This window comes from Pantherophis guttatus, chromosome 2, assembly GCF_059756535.1.
Source record: "Pantherophis guttatus breed Tessera chromosome 2, ASM5975653v1, whole genome shotgun sequence".
Taxonomy (NCBI): domain Eukaryota; kingdom Metazoa; phylum Chordata; class Lepidosauria; order Squamata; family Colubridae; genus Pantherophis; species Pantherophis guttatus.
In genome coordinates this window covers 253,110,341-253,135,095 of record NC_142064.1, presented here as the reverse complement: position 1 = coordinate 253,135,095, position 24,755 = coordinate 253,110,341, and the positions used below count along the sequence as shown (strand labels likewise).

Genomic DNA, 24,755 nt, shown 5'->3' with positions numbered 1-24,755 from the left:
GAATGAGACTTCGTCGAAACGTCACCAAGACACTTCCAATTTTACGCGGGAGAAGACCCGAATAACCAAAGACCTACATAATTATATATATATATATATATATATATATATATATATATATATATATATATATATATATATATATATAAAATATAATATATAATATAATTATGACGCAGTGGCTCAGTAGCTAAGACCCTGAGCTTGTCGATCAAAAGGTCAGCAGTTCAGCGGCTTGAGTCCCTAGTGCCTCATAACAGGGTGAGCTCCCGTTACTTGTCCCAGCTTCTGCCAACCTAGCAGTTCGAAAGCACATAAAAAATGGAAGTAGAAAAATAGGGATCCCCTTTGGTGGGAAGGTAACAGCGTTCCATGAGCCTTTGGCGTTTAGTCATGCCAGCCACATGACCACAGAGACGTCTTCGGACAGCGCTGGCTCTTCGGCTTTGAAACGGAGATGGGCACCACCCCCTAGAGTTGGGAATGACTAGCACATATGTGCGAGGGAAACCTTTACCTTTACCTTTAATTATGTCTACTGTTTCACTGAAACCATAATGACAGTGATTGCATGTGTTTAATTTTCCACATACAGGTTTTACTTAACTTTCTTTGCTTTCTATATAAAGAAAGTAAAGAATGTATACTGAAAGTGCTTTGTATTTATTGTCCTAGTATTATTATTCCCATTTTACAGAAATGTTGGAAGGCTAACAATAGTTGAGAAAGGGTGTCGACTTACGACCACAATTGAGCCCAAAATTTATGTTGCTAAGTGAGACATTTGTTAAATGAGTTTTGTACCATTTTATGTCTTTTCCTGCCACAGTTGTTAAGTGAATCACTGCAGTTGTTAAGTTAGTAACACCGTTATTAAGTGAATCTGGTTTCACCATTGACTTTGCTTGTCATAAAGTTGCAAAAGGTGATCACATGAAAAGAAGACAATACAAGACAAGACTTTGGTCAAGTATTATTGGCCAAAGTCTTCAAAGAAGACTACAAGGAAGTAGCCACATTATGTATGTATTTTGAGTTGTACAGAGAATAGACAGAATAATTAATTTTGAATTACTTGGTTGAGTTGGGCAACTATAGAAACTGAACAAATGAATGAATGTAAAATAAATAAATCTAAAAATAAAGGTCAAAGAACTGAAATGTTAATAACCTTCTGTGGTATAAAACTGGCATGGATCTGAAAAGTTCCAATAATGGAATTAGATACATACATACATAGCCATCATGCTATTCCCTATTTATATGCCTTTCTCTGTCTCTTTCTCTCTTACAAATATACACACTCCCACAGCTCCACCTAATATGTAACATCGAGATGATTGAAAAAGAAAAGTTTAGAAGGCTGATACTTCTTGTCCTTAGGGAAAAATGAGAAGAAATTTATTGTAATTAATAACTATTATCGTACAGTATATCATCTATCAAATATTTTAAAACCTCCATGTCATCTATAACAAAAACTAAATGAAATGCAGACTTAGTCACAATTAATTCCATCCAAGATTGAAGCAAATACCAATAACATATATAGAGCATTCCAACCATTGCAACCATATGAGGCAGTGGTGAAATCCAAATTTTTTTTACTACTGGTTCTGTGGGTGTGGCTTGGTGGGCGTGGCAGAGGGAGGATACTGCAAAATCTCCATTCCCACCCCACTCTGAGACCAGCCAGAGGTGGTATTTGCCGGTTCTCCAAACTACTCAAAATTTCCGCTACCAGTTCTCCAGAACCTGTCAGAACCTACTGGATTTCACCCCTGATATGAGGAAATATTCAAGATCTGAAGACAATATCAACCATCAATCTTCTCAAAGAGAAATTTTAAGAAGATTTTGTAAGAGCAATATTAAGTACTATTTCATCTCATAATAGCACCATTATTTCAACTAGAGTTAGAACTTCTTATCCCTCAAATCAGTTTAAATTATGTGAATTGAATACAATAAGAAGAAGTCTCTTTATTATCCAATCATCATCATCACCATCATCATCATCAATTTTGGCAGTACTTTTCAGCCATTTCAATTTTGGACCACATATCCAATCTTTTTTACTACCTGCCATTCCATCCAGTGAAAAATTAACTGAGGTTCCTACCTAAATTTAATTGTGTTTCTAGTCACTCTGGTGGAATAATTAGACAAGCCTGTACAATTTCATACTGCAGCAGAAATAATTTCTTACTTGGTTGTCATGAAAATTAATTATGAGAAAACAAACTTTCTTTGGACAGATATTGAGGAAGTAATAGAAACCAAGATAGGTGTCACTTTTTACCTCAATGAACATTGTATCACTTCTGAAAGCCCTTTCCCTAAAACTTTACCCAAATTCTTTATTTCTGATTTAGGCATTGCCTGCTTCTAGAGCAAAGAGGATAGCTCTTGAATAAATGTATATACAATCATTATTACTTATTAAACCCAAAGGCTCTTGTATTAAGATATAATGTGAATAATAATCCAATGTTATATATTTATTGATAAAACGGGCTGTTATGATCATACCAAAGTCTGGATGGACAGGGGCTCAACTATTAGTGGTATGATACAAATGATGTTCTGCAGTGGTGAGATCTAAAATTTGTTACTACCGGTTCTGTGGGTGTGGCTTGGTGGGGGGGGGGTGTAATGTGACTGGGTGGGTGTGGCCAATTTTTTTTTTTTTACTTTTAAAACCATTTTTTCTACAACGAAGAGGTTGTAAAAAAATGCTTTCAAAAGGCTCTGACGATCCCAGCTGAGTGGCCTGATCGGCAGAGGCTTTTTTTCTTTTAAATGCCTCTGACAATCAGGCAACTCAGCTTGGATCGTCAGAGGCATTTAAAAGAAAAAAAGGGTTTTTTTCTTTTAAATGCCTTTGACAATCCCAGCTGAGCAGCGTGATCATCAGAGGTTTTTTTTTTTTTTTACTTTTAAAAGCATTTTTTCGGCTGAAGAGGTTGTAGAAAAAATGCTTTTAAAAGTAAAAAAAAAGCCTCTGATGATTGTGTGGCTCAGCTGGGCATGGCGGGAGTGGGGGGGGCAGGGATTTTTGCTACTGGTTCTCTGAACCACCCACCTCCATCGCTACCGGATCGGGCGATCCGGTCCGAGCCGGGAGCATTTCACTCCTGATGTTCTGCCTTTTGTTCTATGTACACATATAGTTAGTTATATATGTGTGTGGTTATCAGTGGTGGGTGCCTCCCAGTTCCGCCCAGTTCCGCCGAGCCAGTAGCAGTGACGATATGATGTCACCGAACTGGTTCTGCCCCCCCACCCCCCCTACATTATTCTTACCTTTTATTTGGCCCCACCCCCAATCTATTGCTGCCTCCTGAGTCCCAGCTGATGGGCTATAAGGAAAAAAAACTGTTTAAACTCTTGTCACGGGGCTTCAAAGGGCTGCCCTACAGCTGATCAACGTTAAAAGGCAGTGTGGTGGTAGACCGGTGCCTCCAAAAACAAATGAGTAGACCGGTACAGCTCTGCAAGCAGTTAAAAGCCTGGTAGACCAGTACCTCTGCTAAAGCCTAAAGAATTGTCACATGACCATCAAGCCACGCCCGCAAAATAAGCCACGCCCACAGAACCGGTAGTAAGAAAATTTAGAACCCACCCCTGGTGGTTATGTATGTAAGAAAGAATAAGCAAAATAGTAGAAGCATTGGATGACAAAGAAATATTACATACGGAACACAAAACACATATCATGTTGATTCAGGATTTGGGACAATTGCAGTGTCTAACTATTGGAAAAATGGAAAGCCCAGGTTAAGGACAGACCATCATGGAGAAAATCTATCTATATGGTTGTCAGGATTCAATCTGAATATGATGACATGTAATCAATTGCATGGTCTGCATTCACATATTACTAATATACTAAGCTGCATAAAGGGCATCATGGGCTTCCCAGTATCCCAGGAAGCACCATGCTAGCTAAATTGAACGTTGAAATTCTCTCCATCAACAATTCCCTTCAAAAGGTAAATTAGTACAGGACACTTACAATACATCCAGACTATAGGATCTGCTACTCTGAATTAACAATGTTGAATACATAAGCACAAATATCATAAGTATCTCAGGGGCTGCCACAGAGAAGAGGGAGTCAAGCTATTCTCCAAAGCAACTGAGGGCAGGACAAGAAGCAATGGGTGGAAACTAATCAAGGAGAGAAGCAACCTAGAGCTAAGGAGAAATTTCCTGACAGAACAATTAATCAGCGGAACAGCTTGCTTCCAGAAGTTGCTCTAACACTGGATGTTTTTAAGAAGAGATTGGACAACCATTTTTTAAAAAATTGATTTATATGCCGCCCTTCTCCGGAGACTCAGGGCGGCTTACAGTGCGTTAAGCAATTGCCTTCATACTTTTGTATATTTATACAAAGTCATCTTATTGCCCCCACAAACTGGGTCCTCAATTTACCTACCTTAGAAAGGATGGAAGGCTGAGTCAACCTTGAGCCTGGCAAGATTCGATCTTACTTTAATTGCAGACAGCTGGTGTTAAATTACGGTGCTTCTGTCTATTGAGCTAAACCAGGCTCCTGACAACCATTTGTCTGAAATGGCATAGGGTTTTCCTGCCTGAGCAGGAGGTTGGACTAAAAGACCTCTAAGGTCCCTTCAAACTCTGTTATTCTAATTCCAAAAAAACCCAAAAACAAATGTGGACTTCTCAGAATCTTTATGGAAAACACTGGGAAACCATTCTGTCAATTCTTGTTCCTAAAGTCTTAAAGCAAAAACGATGAGTTTAACTTATAAGTACAGTAAAATTCAGCAATCCTTAATCCTCTGATCAGAGCAAATAGACAAAGAAAGCCGACTAGGTGTTGTGTTCCCCTCTTTTTCTCCACATTGTAGAAGACCAACATTAATCTATGATGGGTCAAAAAAAAAATTAAGAAACAGCCTGATATCTTTCAGCTAACAAATTTGATTAAAAGGCATACATTTGGGGAAGCGGAAGACTGATGCACGAGGAGAAACTTTTTCCTTGCTTAAGTAGTAAAACAGGACAAACAGACTGAGGATCAAAGGAGAACTTCGAAGAAGAGTCAGAAGGTGAAATGAGAAAAATCAGGATAAGCTAGTTACAGAACAGAAGGAATATACCATACCATAGTTATGTACAGCACATACTTCCCCTTAGAAACCTGGCATGTTTCCTCGGTGGCACCCAATTCTGTGAGGCAATAATCATGCCAACTTTTAATTAGGCTTCCTTTCTGCGTGACCTCTCTTTTCTAAAATTTTGAACTTCTAACCCTTACAGGTAGGTGAAGGTCCATTACCTTCACCGTTCTAGTCCATATAAAATTTGCTAGATGTAACCAGGAGCATCCAGCAAAGCTGTGTATATGTGAAAATCTGCAACAGGTGGGCACGATGTCAAGACACAGCCTCATCTCTTTTGTACGTGTGCATCCTCCACTTGAAGATTTGATATCCCTGATGATATTCATTCATTCATTCATTCATTCATTTATGAGCCGCAATGGTGCAGTGCAATACTGCAGGCTACTTCTGCTGATCACCGGCTGCCAGCAGTTTGGCAGATCGAATCTCACCAGGCTCAAGGTTGACTCAGCCTTCCATCCTTCCGAGGTGGGTAAAATGAGGACCCAGATTGTTTGGGGACAATATGGTGACTCTGTAAAACCGCTTAGAGAAGGCTGTAAAGCACTGTGAAGTTGTATATAAGTCTAAGTGCTATTGCTGATGCTATTGCTATTTATTAAATGTATATGTTGCCCATCTCATCATCAAGCAACTCTAGATGGCTTATAAGAAAATTAAAACTGCAAAATATTATTAATAAAAATGGTTAAGAAGGAACCAATAGACAACAGAATGGAGGTAGAGATGTCTCTTAATCTTTATGTTGCTGTTCCTCATTTCATTAAGATTAAGAGACGTCTCTACCTCAATCCTGTTGTATATTGGTTCCTTCTTAGCCATTTTTATTAATTGCTGGTTATAGTGTACTTTGCCATTACCATCAACCACAGAAGCTTTTAAAATAAATGTTGCCAAAATTCAGAGACACCTTAGCTTGGAAGTACAAGTTGAATCCATTCCAAATTCACTACATATAATTGTATTTTTTAAAAAATTACAAAAGAAGGCACAGTGAAAGGAAGTCTCATGTTAAGCATCAGTATATTTTAGTCAATTGTTACTTCTTTAATCCGGTATTTTATTTTTACACTTACTTGCTACGCACTGAGAGCTTCTGCACTGGAAATAAATTCCTTGCGTGTCTAATCACACTTGGCCAAATAAGGCGTTCTATAAAGTAGGAAGGCTGTTCATTTTGTTTTACCTGAAGCCAACATACGGTAATCGTAATTTGGGATATCCCTGAGTTGGTGCAAATTTCTTCTAATATTCCCATTTACTTTAGGCACATCCAGTATTTCCCTTATGTAGTATGTGTGTGTTTGATATTTTTATGAATTGCCCCTTTATAATACACAAGTATACCCATTTTAAAACAAATAAGGATATATGTGTGTATATTTTTTATTGTAAATTTTATTCTATTTTTTAAACCAAATATAATGTGTGTATGTATATATCCATGCACATTATATTTGATTCGAACTGCTGAATTAGGTTACGTTTGAAATTTTTACTACAATATAATCTTATAAATTTCTCCTCCCTTTGGCTACAGAATCCTTTCTCTGTAACTATAATGGTCTGTTAGGAGCCTCATAAAAATTCTGAAGATGGTTTGCCAAATAACCACCTGCATATTCCTCAATTATCTAGGAAAAGGGCAGCCAGTTTCCTGGTTCAAAAGAAATCTAATAGGAAAAGTTTTCCCTAACAAACTGAAAGAGAAAGTGACTTTTAAAGTGAAAGGACTACAATTGCTGAGGTCTCTATAACCCTATTCCCTATCCTTTCAATAAATCTTATTAAAGAAAAAATCAGTGGGCACGTTAATATAGAATCTGTATTTATATTTAAAACTATCTCAGAAATGTAAGCAGATCGATGCAGACATCTTGCTGAAGAAGAGACTGTTGAGATTGTCCACATTCAATATTGATGAAGCAGTCTAATTTGCTAATTTTCTTCTTTAATTGTGCTATAATGTGTCTTGCTGTCAAAGGGCTTACAATAAGTAAGAAAGTTAAGCAAAAGTCAGTTTACAGAAACACGTTTTTAGAAAAAAATCCGTTTGAATAATAGACTTCAGCATTTTTAGAAATTATCAGATGAGAAATGTATGCTTGGAATTATAACAGTTGGTTAGAAATGGTTTAACAACAAGCTGCCATAAATTAAGGTAGAAAACTACAGGCACATAAGGACTTTAACAAAAAGTCTTTTGCAGAAGACTGGGAAATAACATACTTATCTTGTTAAAAATGTATTTACCAAGATACTCCTGCAACCTAGGTTAGCAACTTAAAACCAGAATTACTTTATTCCTGCAATATGCATACCCCAAACCTATAAAAATATAGCATTTTATATTGCAATGTGTTTTTTTTATCACATTCAACATCTTGGAGAAGCTGCTTTATGCTTTTATTCATTTTATATCTTAATAAATATTGCCACACTTGGATTATGCTTTATTATGGAATTCATTATGCCATTATTCATTATTATGGAATTCATTATTCATTATTACGGACAAGAATCCGAAACTTCTGTGTGGAAAGTTTTTGACTGTGTGGAAACCAGTCTAAAATTATGCCAAAAGGTTGTAACATGAGTAGGATCACACTGCCATGGAAATGTAATTTCTATCTGGAGTCTAGAAGAATCCAGAGGTAAAGCAGATTATTTGTGTTACGGTGTTGGCGGGGGGGGGGGAAGAGGTCGGCCCCGAGGCCCCTCACTTGTGGGGTGCCCCAGGGGTTGGTCGTCTCTCCCCTTCTGTTCAACATCTATATGAGGCCGCTGGGGGAGATCATCCGTGGTTTGGGGTGAAGTATCATCAGTATGCTGATGATACCCAACTTTTTATATCCACCCCGAACCAGCCCAGTGATGCCCTTGACATGATGTCCCGGTGCCTGGAAGCGGTGCGGACCTGGATGGGGAGAAACAGGCTTCAGCTCAACCCTGCCAAGACCGAGTGGTTGTGGGTACCGGCATCTCGGTTCAAACAAGATATTCCATCTTTGGTTATAGGGGGTGAGGTGTTGCCCCCTGTAGATAGGGCGCGCAACCTGGGCATCCTACTGGATTCATGGTTAAATTTGGAAGATCATGTAATGACCGTGACCAGGGGGGCATTTGCCCAGGTTCGCCTGGTGTGCCAGTTGCGCCCCTACTTGGACTGAGATGCCCTACGCATGGTCACTCATGCGCTCATCACCTCTTGTATTGACTACTGCAATGCTCTCTACATGGGGCTGCCCCTGAAGACCACACGGAGGCTTCAGCTGGTGCAGAATGCGGCCGCGTGGGTAGTGATGGGAGTGTCCCGACACTCCCATGTTACACCTCTCCTGCGCGACTTGCATTGGCTGCCGGTTGCCCTCCGGGTGAGATTCAAGGTGCTGGTGATTACCAATAAAGCCCTACATGGCCTAGGCCCAGGATATTTGGTGGACCATCTGCAGCCAGCAACAGCTTCCCAACGCCCGGTGCGTTCCCACAGGGAGGGCCTACTCAGGGTGCCGTCAGCCAGACAGTGTCGGCTGGCGACCCCAGGGAGAGAGCTTTCTCTGTGGGCGCACCCACTCTTTGGAATCAACTCCCTCTGGAGCTCCGGGTGGCCCCCGACCTTCGCTCTTTCTGCCGTGGGCTGAAAATTTGGCTATTTCACCTGGCCGCCTTGGACTGATGGGGGTTTTAATCTGGGTTTTATTGAATTTTTAATTTTAACTTGGACTTCTGTTTTAATGGTTTGTTTGTTCTGTTTTAATCGTTGTGAGCTGCACTGAGTCCTGTGGAGATAGGGCGGCATACAAGCCCCATTAAATCAATTAATTAATTAATTAATTAATTAATTAGAGATATACAGGGGGACATAGGATCATCCACAGGAAGTCAAGTTGGCAAGAATTACTACAGAATCGAAACCTTACTATATGTGTGTGTGAAGAATGTGACACACCCAAAGCAGAATTTCTTTAAAAAAAAAAAATCACCCCTGGATACTGTTGGGTGCACAAATATATGTGCACATGAAACAGAATAAGGGAGCTCACGTAGAAATGATACTAGTAATGAAACTAAAGACAAAATAGATTTGCCCAGCCTTCAATCTTGCTAAATTCTTTCACTTCTCTTTTCCGATGTCTCCTTCATCCTGGTATGTAGCTTGTATTGGTTGAGGCCTCTGACACTTCATTTCTCATGAGATTATATCTGTTATGCATGTGTTTGTATTTAGTTATGTCTGAGGATTTTCTTAGCTTTAGGAAGTTAAGCCACTAATCTGCCTTTTTTGTCAAGAGGAATGCTTCCGTATCTTCGTCATGAAACAGTGAAGAGGAGATTAATCACATTCGCTCTTTGAAGCACTCATACACAGCCCTGCCCTTGTTCTGTGGTCCATTAACTTGAATAAACTGTGACACACCTTCCTGATCCAAAGAAGCCTAGTTGCCCTCACCCACTATTATAGATATGACTGTTTAATAATTATGCCTGCAGGTGCCAGATAAGGGTTTCTCATTTGGTAACTAACTATAAAAAGTAGGAAGATCCTTCCAGGAGCTATCATTCTTGACTAGACCTGGGATAACTGCAATGGACAACCGGGCACTAAGATCTAAGCATTTCTTATGGGTTATATTACCCTTGTGCCTTCACTTGACAGGTAAGACTTTTTGCCTTCCATTCCTCAAGTCACTTAGACCTTTGTGTATCATTCCTATGGAAAAAGAGTTAAAAGTTCTATGGGGAAAAATGGAAATCAAGGGTGGGAGATTGCAAAAACTTTCCCCTTCTTCCTCCCTCCTCTCAATGGAGATTTGATCTCGGAGATAATAACAGTTGGAGGGTAGGCGAGTCAGGATCATAGTCTCAAGAAAGAAAAAACGAGGGGAGGTTCTAACTTACTCCATTTGGTAAAAGGTAATATGCTTGATGGGGGCACAATGGCTCAGCGGTTAAAGACGCTGAGCTTGTCAGCTGGAAAACTGACACCCCAGGTTCGAGACCCCAGCGTTACACAACGGGGTGAGCTCTCGTTTCTTGCCTGAGCTCCTGTCCACCTAGAGGAGCAGTTCAAAAGCATGCAAATGCAAGTAGATAAATTGGTACCACTTCAGTGGGAAAGTAACAGTGTTCTTTGCATCTCGGTGTATCGTCATGCTAGCCATATGACCATGGAAATATCTTCGGACAACATGGCTCACTCGACTAAGAAACAGACATGAGCACGCACCCCCTAGAATTGGACTCAACTGGACCTTTACTGTACCTTTATTATACTTTATAAGTGTACTTTGAAGGAGAAGAGAATTTTGATGAAGTTCAGATGGCTGGCTTGTGTTTCTCTGAGTTATATGAATATATATGAGTTATATATTACTGTGTTGTATATCTTTCTCTGAGTTATATGAATGTATGAAAATTGAAAAGAATTCCCGAATACCAGAATATGTGAGCACATGGCAGAAAAACAGAAGGTTATTTTTATAGTTAGAGATAAAAAAGACCTTGAAAAATTACAAGGCGGGTATTGGTACATCCCTATTTAAATATTCGTAACTGAACTGAGCTCTGATCATCATGATTGCATGCACCAGCCTATAGCAGTCTTTCAATATCTGAGGGGCTTCTCACAGAGAAGAGGGAGTTGACCTATTCTCAAAAGAGGGTAGGACAAGAAGTAACAAATGGAAGCTTATCAAGGAGAGAAGCAACCTAGAACTAGGGAGAAACTTCCTGACAGTGAGAACAATTAATCAGTTGATTGGCTTTCCTTCAGAAGCTGTGGGTGCATTACTGGAGGTTTTTAAGAGATTGGACAGCTATTTGTTTCTTATGCCATTAAGGTCATCAAGGTCTCCCGCTTGAGCAGAGGGTTGGGCTAGAAGATCTCCAAGGTCCCTTCCAACTCTGTTATTTTGTATTCTATTCCCACCGTTTTCCCAACCTTACCTGAAAGATGATTATTGTAAGTAGATGCAGTTGAATGCAATTTCATGTCTCTACAATTGTGAGTCCCAAATGTGTAGAGGACCCCATCTTGGCTATGACTGCAATTTTATTTAGCCCATCTTCCTTACATTAATTCTTTAGATTGGCCTGCTGACCATGGGAAATTTGGAAGTAGCAAATGACTAGGCAGCATCTCAACAATTTTAGTTCAAAGGTCCTCTTGTATCACTCTCAAATTCAGCTATGCAACTTTTCCATCATGACCCACTCTAGATATTTTGATTCTATAGATCCCAAAATTTCCATTTTGGTTGGGGATGTGAGGAACTGGAGAGTTCAAAGCCTTCTAGTAAAGACCAGGAGGGGAAAAATGATGACCTGGGATCTAATGTATAGGGGGGAAATTTTATTGTGACTGTCCAGGGATTGTTCTGAGGCTAAACATCATAATTTAAGAGTCTATAGTAGAGTAATTGTGTGTTTGGCATAATATGAATGTAAAAACACTATTTATATTGTGTTATACTAACCACTGGGGCTGCAAAGTACAATCTAGAAAATAATAAGGCCATTTCAGAGAGAGAGACAAACAGTATATTTATCCAGCTTCACTTTTTGAGAACCAAATTTGAAGCCCTGCTGAGCCCTTCTGGCCATATTTTATCCCATAGGATATACCAGGTGTGTCAAACTCACGGCCCGCAGGCTGAATTTGGCCCTTGGGGTGCTTACATCTGGCCAATGGGGCCACCCTAGAACCGGCGAAGTACTGGCCCACGGTGCCTCTTCCAGTGAAAATGGAGCTCAGGCTCCATTTTTGCTGGCAGAGGGCTGCAGGAGGCTGTCGCAGCCGAAAACGGAGCAAGTGATGTCGAGTTGGCCACACCCACCCTGGCCACACCCCACACACACACCCAGGTCAAGCACAACCCTTATGTGGCCTGCAATGAAATCGAGTTTGACACCCTGTTCAATAAAGTTCAGATCAATGTAATTTACACTAGAATAAAATAGAATATAATTCTTTATTGGCCAAGTGTGATTGGACACACAAGGATTTGTCTTGGTGTACATGCTCTCAGTGTACATAAAAGAAAAGATACATTCATCAAGAATCATAAGGTACAACACTTAATGATAGTCATAGGGTACAAATAAGCAATCAGGAAACAATCAATATCAATATAAATCGTAAGGATACAAGCAACAAAGTTACAGTCATACAGTCATAAATGGAGGAGATGGGTGGTGGGAACGATGAGAAGATTAATAGTAGTGCAGACTTAGTGAATAGTTTGACAGTGTTGAGGAATTATTTGTTTAGCAGAGTGATGGCGTTCGGGGAAAAACTGTTCTTGTGTCTAGTTGTTCCGGTGTGCAGTGCTCTATAGCGTCGTTTTGAGGGTAGGAGTTGAAACAGTTTATGTCCTATGGTTGTATTATTTGCTCAATGATTTATGTCAATTCACTATCTTTATATTCAAACTCTCCACTCAAAGTGAAATCAACAATAATCTTTCTATTCATTTTATCGTCCAAACGACATCCTACTGGGGTTGGGTGACCAATAAAGGGAGGAGGAAGAGGCAACACTGAAAAATATTAACTCCATAGCAATGGGCTGGGTGTGGATTGAAGTTTGAGTCATAATCCAATACGTGCGCCAAAATAAGACCCCGGTTGGTGCTGCCCTGGTGGTGCAGTGGTGAAGGTGCAGTACTGCAGGCAATACTCTGCCCACAGTTTGGAATTTGATCCTGACTGGCTCAAGGTTGATTCAGTCTTCCATGCATCCCAGGTTGGTAAAATTAAGATTGTTTGGAGCAATATGCAAATAATGTCGACACTGTAAACTTTCCAGAGAGTTCTGTAAAGTGCTATAGGGCAGTATATATGCCTAAATGATATTGCTATAATGATCAAAAGTAGTATTAATTGATGAGGTAAATTATTTTAGATTGATTTTTTAAAACCCTCAGATTAATTAAACAGCAGATGTATTGATATGGAATATATTCCTAAATACACATATTTTTTAAAAAAGCCTATACAGGTAGCCCTCAACTTACAACAGTCCATTTATTCACTGTTCAAAGTTACAACAGCGTTGAAAAATGTGACTTACGACCATCTTTCACAGTTACGAACTTTGCAGCATCCCCATGATCATGTGATCAAAATTCAGACGCTTTGACTCATATTTATGACGGTTGCCGTTCCTGGGTCATGTGATCCCCTTTTGCGAACTTCTGACAGGCAAAGTCAATGGGGAAGCCAGATTCTCTTAATAACCAGGTTACTAACTTATCAACTGCAGTGATTCAGTTAACAACTGTGGCAAGAAAGGTTGTAAAATGGGGCAAAATTCACTTAACAAATGTCTCACTTAGCAACAGAATTTTGGGCTCCATTGTGGTCGTAAATTGAGGACTATCCATCCAGGCTATCTCATCTTAGCAGCGGTATGCCTCTTTCTCCCTCACATAGCCAGGGATTCCTCTTTTAAGATGAGGCCCGCTGTGATGCCTGAGCCATCTGAACAATATTGCTGCTTATTTCTAAATATTTCTATTTTCTCCATATTCAGGCTCATCTCTTGCCAGTCCAACTGGACGCCCTGAAGCAACTTTATCAAGCAGGACCTTCAGCACATCTTTCGGTTCTCCCACTGGCCCAGTATTTCCCACCAACCCAATCTCCAGCAGCCCAACAGCTACTCATCTCAACTCTATCAAAACGAACATCCCAACCACAGGAATTTCCTCTGGTGTATCTTCCCTCTCTGGTTCAATCAGCTCAATTTCCTCCCATCCCAGTGTCCCTGGCTCAGTATTGTCCACTCATCCTGGCTTGACCAATTCAATACCCTTGAACCCAGGTTCAACCAACGTTCAAACAAGCATCCCAACCTCAGGAATTTCCTCTGGCCTATCTGTCAACCCTGGTTCAATCAACCCAATTTCCTCCCATCCCAGTGTCCCTGGCTCAGTATTGTCTACTCATCCCGGCTTGACCAATTCAATATCTTTGAACCCAGGTTCCACCAACTTCCAAACAAGCATCCCAACCTCAGGAATTTCCTCTGGCCTATCTGTCAACCCTGGTTCAATCAACCCAATTTCCTCCCATCCCAGTGTCCCTGGCTCAGTATTGTCCACTCATTCCGGCTTGACCAATTCAATATCTTTGAACCCAGGTTCCACCAACTTCCAAACAAGCATCCCAACCTCAGGAATTTCCTCTGGCCTAACTGTCAACCCTGGTTCAATCAACCCAATTTCCTCCCATCCCAGTGTCCCTGGCTCAGTATTGTCTACTCATCCCGGCTTGACCAATTCAATATCTTTGAACCCAGGTTCCACCAACTTCCAAACAAGCATCCCAACCTCAGGAATTTCCTCTGGCCTATCTGTCAACCCTGGTTCAATCAACCCAATTTCCTCCCATCCCAGTGTCCCTGGCTCAGTATTGTCTACTCATCCCGGCTTGACCAATTCAATACCTTTGAACCCAGCTTCCACCAACTTCCAAACAAGCATCCCGACATCAGGAATTTCTCCTGGTGTATCTTCCAACTCTGGTTCCACTAACACAGGTTCATCTTCTTACCCAATTAGCATTTCTACAAACAATTCTCCAGTGAATACTTTCACCACTCTTCCCACGTTACCTGGCTATCCTTCCCAAACTTTATCTGGCTCAAGCACCACCATATCTCCTTTGCCAGAGCCTACTTCCAGCATTACAACTTTTACCAACTCACCTGGTGCTACTGAGTCCTCAGGTTCAGCACCCACAGGATCCACATCTAACAGCACAGGTAGCCTTATTTCTTTATACCACCGTATTTAAACTTACAAAACAAAAATGCCTTCAGATGTAATTCATTAAGTAGCAGCATTGCCCATAAAAGTGCTGCTTAGACCATTTGTATAAAGATTTACTTTCTGTTCACATACTGGAAGGAGCGAGGAGAAGAAGCCTAGATTAAGGCTTTCGGCTCAGTGGCTAAAACGCTGAGCTTGTCGATCGAAAGGTCGGCAGTTCAGCGGTTTGAATCCCTAGTGCCGTGTAACGGGGTGAGCTCCTGTTACTTGTCCCAACTTCTGCCAACCTAGCTGTTCGAAAACACGTAAAAAATGCAAGTAGAAAAATAGGAACCACCTTTGGTGGGAAGGTAACGGTGTTCCGTGCGCCGTTGGCATTTAGTCATTCCGGCCACATGACCGTGGAGACGTCTTCGGACAGCTCTGGCTCTTCAGCTTTGAAACAGAGATGAGCACCGCCCCCTAGAGTTGGGAATGACTAGCACATATTTGTGAGGGGAACCTTTAATAGGATTTTTAGCTTCTTTTGAATAAAGACGACCCTACAATATTTCTGGTTTGATTCCATTGTTAAATTTCCTTCACTGTTAGATTTCTTTCCTCTGATATTCAGCTGGAATCTGCTTCCAATAATTTAAATCAAGTATTCTATGACTACAAGGACAAAGAAAAATCTTGACCTTCAGTATGACAAACTTCCATATCTTTTAAAACAGCTATCACATCCTCGGCCAGACTATCAGTGATAAAGATTCTCACCAATGTGGGATCCTTGTTGCTCTCTTAGCTTGGCTGTTTTCTCACAGACATTTAATAACCAAACTAGGTAACATCATCATGATGTTACCGAGTTTGGTAATGAAAGGTTCATTACCACAGTTTAATCCTGAGCTACAAGTATTGTCTTCTATTGATTCCCATCAATTTCAATTTGTCTTTGGTGGGTTTTGTTTCTAGTCCTCATTGCCCTTTCTTGAATCTGCTTGTCTGAATCCTAGTTTTAAAATGGTGTTCCAGACTGGACATAATATTTGTGATATTGTCTTGCTTATGCATAATAATATAATACAAATATTATTTCTCTTGATTTGGCAAAGCCAACCCACCCTAAGCACTTAGGTGAGATTGGAAGGGGAAAGAAATGTGATGAATAAAACTAAATACATTTTTAATACTTTTTTAAAGTTTATAAAACTCATAAAAACTCAGACAAAGTAATAAAGAGCAAAAGCAATGAAGAAGGATAGAAGACGAAAACAAAGATGGAGGAAAAATATTAAAAAGGGAAAAAAAATAGAAGACATCCTTTGCAGCAAATATAAGCACAAGTACAAAATTATCTTACTGTATGACTACATTTTAAAACTTACTTTTTTTATTATCCTTTCTTTCTAATCCTCAAAACCTTACATTATAAGTGCATTTTTTTTCTGCTTTATGCAAAACATCTATATGAAGTTTTCAGTCAACCATAAATGTAGAAAATGTTCTTTATATATTTTTGTTGATGTAGCTTGGAATTATATTGCCTTTTCTGTAGCCGCTCACACTGCTGACTTGGATTTAGTCACTTTTATTCCAAGAACTATAGATCCAATATAGATAGGAAGAGAATGCTTGCTATGTATTTCTTTATCCTAACATCTTCATAAAATGATTTACTAAACTTGGAAACCTTTTCTCTTCCCCATAGATTCCCTCAAACCTGGAGATGAAGCTGGTCTCACATATTGGGTTATTATTCTGATTTGCATAGTCTGCGTCGGAGCTGTTCTTTTGATGCTTTGCTTCAGTTTCTTGGTAAGAAATGGGGAAAATTTCTGTTCAAGTGTTGGGAAGGGGACACAACTGGGTATGAAGGAGGTTTGGGGGGTGGGTTGCTGGAAGGTCCCCAGATCAGTCGTGGGTTGCCCCCCGGTTCGCACCTGTTCTATACAACCGGTAGTAAAACTGGTGGGAGGCTCTGCCCATCGATCCCGACATCATCAAAATGTTTCTGCGCATGTGCAGAAGAGCACGCGCATGAGCGAAGCAAGCGCGTACGGCCCCACTGCGAACCAGTAGTAAAGTAAGTAGACGTATTTTGCAGCTAGGGAAATGGCCTGCTTTCCATGACTTTGTCATGTGGCACAGCCTCTGGAATCGACTCTGAATGGTCCAGTTGTGTAATCACAACAGTTACTGTCAGAAATAATAATAATCATAATAGCAATAGCACTTAGACTTATATACCCCTTCATAGTGCTTTTACAGCCCTCTCTAAGCGGTTTACAGAGTCAGCATTTTGCCCTCAACAATCTGGGTCCTCGTTTTACCCACCTCGGAAGGATGGAAGGGTGAGTCAACCTTGAGCCAGTGAGATTTGAACTGCTGAACTGCAGCTAACAGTCAGCTGAAGTAGCCTGCAGTACTGCACTCTAACCACTGCACGACCTCAGACTTATTACTTATAGTAATAAGTAATATGTCATTATGTAAAAAAATATGCCCTACCTGTATCCGAAAAATCATGGGAACATAAAGTGGAAAAAGTTACCGAAAATGAGACAGTGAAGATCTTGTGAGACTTTCAAATACAGACAGATTGTCATCTGGAACACAACACGCCAGATATCACAGTTGTCGAGGACCGAAGCATACAGTTTATTGATATCGCTGTACCAGGAGACGCCAGAGTCAAAGAAAAAGAACTGGAAAAAATCATGAAATATCGCGACCTGGCCATCGAAACTACACGGTTATGGATGAAACAAGTAGCAGTGATACCCATTGTCATCAGGGCAGTTGGTACCATGTCCAAGAATTTTACAAAACACATCAAGAAATTGCAGCTTCCTGCAATAACACCAGCGGAACGTGCGATCATCAGAGGCTTTTTTTTTTTTTTTTTTACTTTTAAAAGCATTTTTTCGTCGGAAGAGAACCACTGACTGCCATCGCTACCAGATTGGGCGATCCGGTCGGAACCGGGAACATTTCACCCCTGAGGAGGATCAATGTATAAGAAACCAAAACATACGTGTTTGACAGAAACCAGCACTGTTTGCAGAAGAGTTGTGACTGATATATGAATTGTATATATACTGTCATTTCTGTTTTACCTTTAAACTCACTCACATCTTGTTTCCTTCTATCTCTCCTGTAGCTTTGTTATTGTTTACGACAAGGGAACACCAGTCCTGTCTGCTTCCCTATGTACCAGACCCACAACAGTCCCCAAACCTACCAGAGTTCCTGTCGATGAAGGAAACAATCTTCTTGATCTTAGCCTTACACCAAGTGACAATAAGCTCCTTGAAACTGTTCCTGGTCTTCTTGAGAACTTCCTCTTCTTCAGGATGGAACTGCTATAGCCTTCCTCTTCTTTGGGTGACACCATGGAATAGTGAAGATAGTTGTGGATTCATATATTCAGGGGTGAAATGCTCCCGGTTTGAACTGGATTGCCCGATCCGGTAGCGATGGAGGCGGGTGGTTCGGAGAACTGGTAGCAAAATCCCTGCCCCCCCCCATGCCCAGCTGAGTCACACAATCATCAGAGGCTTTTTAAAAAATTTTAAAAGCATTTTTTCTACAATCTCTTTGGCCAAAAAAATGCTTTTAAAAGTAAAAAAAAAAAAGCCTCTGATGATCGTGCAGCTCTGCTGGGATCGTCAGAGGCTTTTAAAAGCATTTTTTCTACAACCTCTTCAGAGGTTGTAAAAAAATGCTTTTAAAAGCCTCTGATGATCCCAGCTGAGTTGCCTGATCGTCAGAGGCTTTTAAAAGAAAAAAAGCCTCTGCTGATCAGGCCACTCAGCTGGGATCGTCAGAGCCTTTTGAAAGCATTTTTTTACAACCTCTTCGCCAAAGAGGTTGTAGAAAAAATGGTTTTAAAAGTTTTTTAAAAATGGCCATGCCCACCCAGTCACATTACCCCCCCCCCACAAAGTCACGCCCATAGAACCGGTAGTAACAAATTTTAGATTTCACCATTGCATGTATCCCAATTTATATATTCTGCTGTGGTTCCCTCTGTTGTTTCAGACCAATAAAGACAATTTATTAAACTCAATGAGATTGTGGAGATAGGAAGATACTAATTGAAAATTTGGGAAACTGTGGTTCAAATCCTTGTTTAGCCATTGAGTGTATTGGCTCATCCTGAGCCAATTAAATATCTATCAGCCCTTCAAGGCAGTCCAGACCAGGAAACAAAAGGTATCAATGCTAATAATAATTTTAGTATAAGGTTGCAGTAACAGAATCTTGCAAATCTGAATGTGCTTCACCATTCCCTTCAATCAATCAGTATAGAGCTGGAAGAGAACTTGGAGGTCTTCTTGTCCAACTCCCTGCTCAAACAGGAGATCCTATACAATTTGAGACAAATGGCTGCCCAGTCTTTTTTTTTTTTAATCCAATGATGAATCCCCTACAACTTCTGAAGGCAAATTGTTCCACTAGTTGATTGTTCTCACTGTTGGGAAGTTTCTCCTTAATTCCAGGTTGCTTCTCTGTTTGATTAGTTTCCATTCATTCATTGTTTCTTATCCTGCCCTCTGGTGCTTTGGAAAATAGGTCGAACCCACCCACCCCGCTTTGTGGCAGTCCCTCAAATACCGGAATACTGCTATCCAATCCCTTGCCTTTAGGTTCAAGACTGTTATGTCCTTATAAGGACATCCGCCGGGGGATTGGCTGATTCCACCGGCGGGAGTTTTAAATAGCTGTCATTGGCTGGCTGGCTTGCCGGAGCCGCATAAAAGGAGGCTCCATAGCACAGCCGGCAGTTTCATTCCTACCTAATAAAAGTACTGAACGGACTGAAGCTGAGTTGCGTCTCTTTTCCCTGCACCGATCTAACACTGGTGACGAAGGACGAGCAAAGAACCGACAGCAGATCAGCAGGCACGATCACCACCACCATCCAGAAAGAGCTGAATCACTAAGCGGGATCCCCAGAGCTGAATCACTGAACCATGGCCGGACCACAAATCTCACTGACTCCATTCGATCTGAACCAGGATAAATGGAAGTCATTCATGGTCCGATTCAGACAATTCCTGGTGGGCAGCGGATTCACCGATCTGGACAACAGGAAGAGAGCCCTCTTCCTAGCTCACTGTGGCTCCAGAGTCCTGGAAATGGCCATGGACCTCGTGGCACTAAGGGAGATTGAGCTGATGCCATGGTCCGAGCTAACAAAGACAACTAAGAAGAGTCAAGTCTGATTCACTTTCTAAAACTGCATTTCTATTTTAGACTCAGATTTTTCTTATCTGAGAAACCGTTGTCTCTTCCTCAAGGTTATTCTCACCTCCTACTGCAATATTTCAGAGCTCTATCTACCTTGCAGTTTCTTGCAAATACAATATATATATATATATTATTTACGTTTGCAAACACAAATAATACGAATCAATCATCACCTCTCTCTATTCAACAGTCACGGCATCCAATCCATGCTGCCACTCTAATGAAATTAAACTACCGCTGATAAACGATAAAACAACCAGATGAAAAATAAAAATGCTGCTGATGGTGGCAGCCACACTGTCAAAAGCCCTGCAATGCACATAAAAACAGGGTGAGCTATAAATATGCCGTTACATTATGATATCTTGATATCTTGATTTTTATGATTCCCCTGAACATTAGTCCCTGCTAATGTCCTCATAACCTCTTGGGAAAGTATCCATTGCTATGTGGAGGCTTGCCTTTGAAAATGATCCAGGAACTTTAATCTAAAACAATTAGCCAGACTGCTTCTTTATGTCATAGTTTGGAAGCAAATGACGGTAAAGCCACCAGCACTGATTATATATCCCTTTTTAATGCCTACTGAAAAATGCTTGTTTTAACCTCGAAAACTGTAAAATATTTGCAGTTGTAATATTAACATGATCTCTTCCCGTATCTAGGTGTCCCCAACTATTCCTTATAGATTAGGCAAGGGGATTTTTATGACTAAAGAAATGATAAATAGTAATTATGCTTGTAAAATATTTTCTTCATCGATATTTGCCTGGGATTTATGGATCTTTTCCATGCACATAAAGGCCATTATTAAAAAATGTGTGCTTTCCTTTCAAAGTGCTTTTACATCTTTGCACTATTTAATTTTGCGGTCAATGCTACGGGCTTGCTCTGTCCTGTTTTGCTTTTCAGCCATTCCAGATGGTTTTATTTTGGTGTTCTCAACTGTTTTTGCAATTGTTTACCATTTTATACTTGATGTTCTTACGATACCTGGGACACCCCAGAGAAATGAGAGGTTAATAGTGCAATTGTATATATGTCTACTCATAATAAAAAAAATTTAAAAAGTATTTTGGGAATCCATTCCTTCCTAAATACATACGAATTGTAAGTAATTTGTAGAAAAGTTATATGTAAACTCTGGTCTATGTACTTCTTTTAATGGCCAAAGTTGAGCAATACAGTGAAGAATGTTAGCACCCACCCGTCTTAGAAGAATGAAATATTTTAGGAAATATTAAAAAGGCAGAATACTATACCTCCCTGGATGAGAAAAGGAGAAACATGCTCTTTGAAAGCAGCCCCCACCTTTGTTAATAGCCCCAGAAAGATTGGGCCATCCTATCTACAAAACAAAAGGTCAGCTCCAGGGTGATAGGATTAGCCCTCACTCAAGATACAAACCAGGACAAAGCCATTAAGCCATAAGAGGAATTGCCCAACACTCTTTCAGAACACAAGCCTCTTCATTTCATTACCCAGCACAGTTCAACCAAGCTTATCTCAGACAAACTCCTAGGATTTGCACATGACCCATACAGGAGCCAATAGGATATATGCCCTTGCCACAGGAACAGGAAGCTCAAGTTCAAAGCCCAAGAGAAGGTATAAATAACAGTCACTTTCCACTCCATGTGTTCAAATACACCTGGACCATGTGCTTAATGGTTCTGCTCCATTAAACCATCCTTCCAAGCAGCCTCCATGTTTCCATGTCTTTCTCCCTACTTGGAACTGAACCCAGATGGACATTTCTTCCTACAACAGGTAGTCCTCAGCTTACAACCACAATGATCTCAATCATTGTGTGAAGTGATCATTAAGCGAGACATTCACATAGCTGCTTTATTCCACAACTACAATCTCAGCATTCCCTGGTTCATTTTTGCTCCATTTCTCCCCGCCCCTCTCTCTATTCTTGTTGCCTGACATCAGAGGTCTCCATGTAAATATGCTGTGGGCCAGTAGCATATTCATTCCTAGTTAATTTGGCGTTCTCCCTGATGTAACAGAGTTGGAAGGGATCTTGGAGGTCATCTAGTCCAACCCCCTGCTCATGCAGGAAACCTATACTAGGGATTTGAACCGCCAAACTGCCGACCTTTTTGATCGACAAGCTCAGCGTCATAGCCACTGAGTCACCTAGCCAGGCGGGGAAAATCTTCTTTCTTCCTCATATAGAAGACCGTAGTCTTGGGATTTTTCTGATCAGGGCAGAAAGGTGGAATTTTCTTGTCCCACATGCAACAATTTTTTTTTTTTAATTTGATTTATATGCTGCCCTTCTCCGGAGACTCAGGGCGGCTTACAATGCGTTAAGCAATAGCCTTCATACTTTTGTATATTTATACAAAGTCAGCTTATTGCCCCCACAAACTGGGTTCTCAATTTACCTACCTTAGAAAGGATGGAAGGCTGAGTCAACCTTGAGCCTGGGAGATTCGAACTTGCAGTAATTGCAGGCAGCTGAATGTTAATAACAGGCTATTAGTCTGCTGCGCCACCAGGCACTCTAATTTTATCTCTCTTCTCTTTGTCAACTACACAGAGGAGAGTAATAAGTATTACTATTAGTCCTCGTTGTGTGCAATTAGCACCCTAGAGTATTATGCAGCCTAAAAGCTTTCCTTTCCCTGGTGTGATACAAATGCGTAAAGCGATGATAGGTACTGAGCCTGAAGGAAGGAAAGACACTCCAGATGCAACAGGTGATTTCCCAGGATGACAGTTAAATGTTGAAGCCCTGGGATTTAAGATGCCCTTATAAGGTTGATATTCTCTTGAGTCAAGCTCAGCTCCTGGTGACAACAACATCAGATCCTTGTGATATTTTTTTGACTACAGTTTGGAAGTGGTTTAACCACTGCCTTCCACTGCAGTGTTTTTTTTTTCAGTTTCCTAGTCTAATTTGCAACTCTCCGATTTTTCTTTTATTTATTAAACAAATGTCTATAGCTGCCGAACTCACAGACAGGTGACTCCTGACAGCTTACAATATTAAAACCCCACAACATTAAAAATTCCTAAATAGCTCCCACCACCTTCCGCCTTCCATCCACACAGCTCCCATGATAACAGCAATACAATCAAATCAACCACTTGATCAGTTCCATCTCCATTCATGGTTCCCAGGCCCATTGACAAGACCACATCTTCAGGGTCTTTCAGAAAAGCAACAGGGTGTGGGCTAATTTTGCATTTCAGTGTGGGGGATGATGTTCCATAGAGAAGGGCCCACCATTGAGAAGAACATTTTTTTGTGGTCCCATCAGATGTACATCCCTAATAGATCACACCTGCAACATACAGTACAGTACAAAAAATGACTGGCAAAAAGGAAAACTAAAAGGAAATAGATAGTGGGACAGGATTCCTTTTTGCTCTTGACTTTTTTTACATTGCTATGTTTACTTGTTATTAAGACTAGATTCTCTTTCTCCTGCCCCTAGTAATTTATCATTTATCAACTGAGAAAATTGCCTTAGTTTTGCAAAGAGAAATATAATCCTCCTTCAGGCGTGGCTACTCTTAAATTCTGTGTCCTGCGCCTTTTGGATAATTACAGGTCTCTTTGATCTCCTTTTTCTCTTGCTTGAGATCAGTCTTCCCCAAGTGGATCTCCTTCTGTTCTGTGGACTTTTACTCCCCAAACTTTTCAGCAAATGGATGTTGGTTGGGAAACAAATCCACCCAGCTGGAGGACATCCAAATCAGGGAAGGCTAGTACAGTGGACTGGACTGGCAAGATAAGCTTCCTGTTAATGTAACTCTTGATTTTGTGCTTGGCAGGTACTCAAAATTGACATCATCTTTAAAGAATTAGGAGGCTAAAAAAAGGCATTCTTCCCTGAACACAGAATGATGAGGGGATTAAGTTGTACCTGCTCAGGTTGAAAAGGTGAGCGACTGTGACCCACCCATAAAAATGAAGGGATAGGAGGAGGAAGTCTAGAAGAATTTGGATGACACTCAGATTTTCTTTTCCTTGTTTTAATATAATTTTTGGTTGAAGAATTTTTTTTTTTTACAAAGTGGAAAGTTACAGAGAAACAAAAAAGAATATGGAAATGTTAAAAAAATATTTAAAAAAGAAAAAGAGAAAGAAAGAGAAAATGAAAGAGAAAGAAAATGAAAGAGAACGAGAAAGAAAATGAGGGAGAAAAAAATGAAAGAGAAAGAAAACAAGAGAAAGAAATAACAAGAGAAAGAAAGAAAACAAGAGAGAAAGAAAGAGAAAATGAAAGAGAAAGAGAGAAAGAAAGGAAAGGAAAAAAAGAAAGAAAAGGATACTTCCAATCTTGCAACACTTACAAACATAGTTACTGTTTCCACTTTCCCAAACTACAAAACATAGTTCCTTTCTTCTCCTATGCAGTCTCTGCATTCAGCAACTCCAGAAGTCACCAGTTCATTTTATTCCAATTACAATAACATGTCCATGAAAGCTTTCTAGTCTTTTATAAAAGTAGTTATTGCTCCTTCCCTAATCAGACATGTCAATTTAGCCATTTCTGCAACTTCTGCCATCCTCACAATTTTCTGTGTCACTAATGACACAGGTGACTAAAGGCATTCTTCCCTCCCC

General features: G+C 40.3%; 1 long non-coding RNA gene across 1 annotated transcript; it reads left to right on the top strand.

The window, feature by feature from the left end:
* Window positions 1-14,632: 14,632 nt before the first annotated feature.
* Window positions 14,633-18,323, top strand: LOC132711507 (uncharacterized). The gene is made up of 3 exons (XR_015731978.1): window positions 14,633-14,922; window positions 16,623-16,729; window positions 18,075-18,323. It is a non-coding gene; the product is annotated as an uncharacterized LOC132711507 (long non-coding RNA).
* The last annotated feature ends 6,432 nt before the right edge of the window (window positions 18,324-24,755 follow it).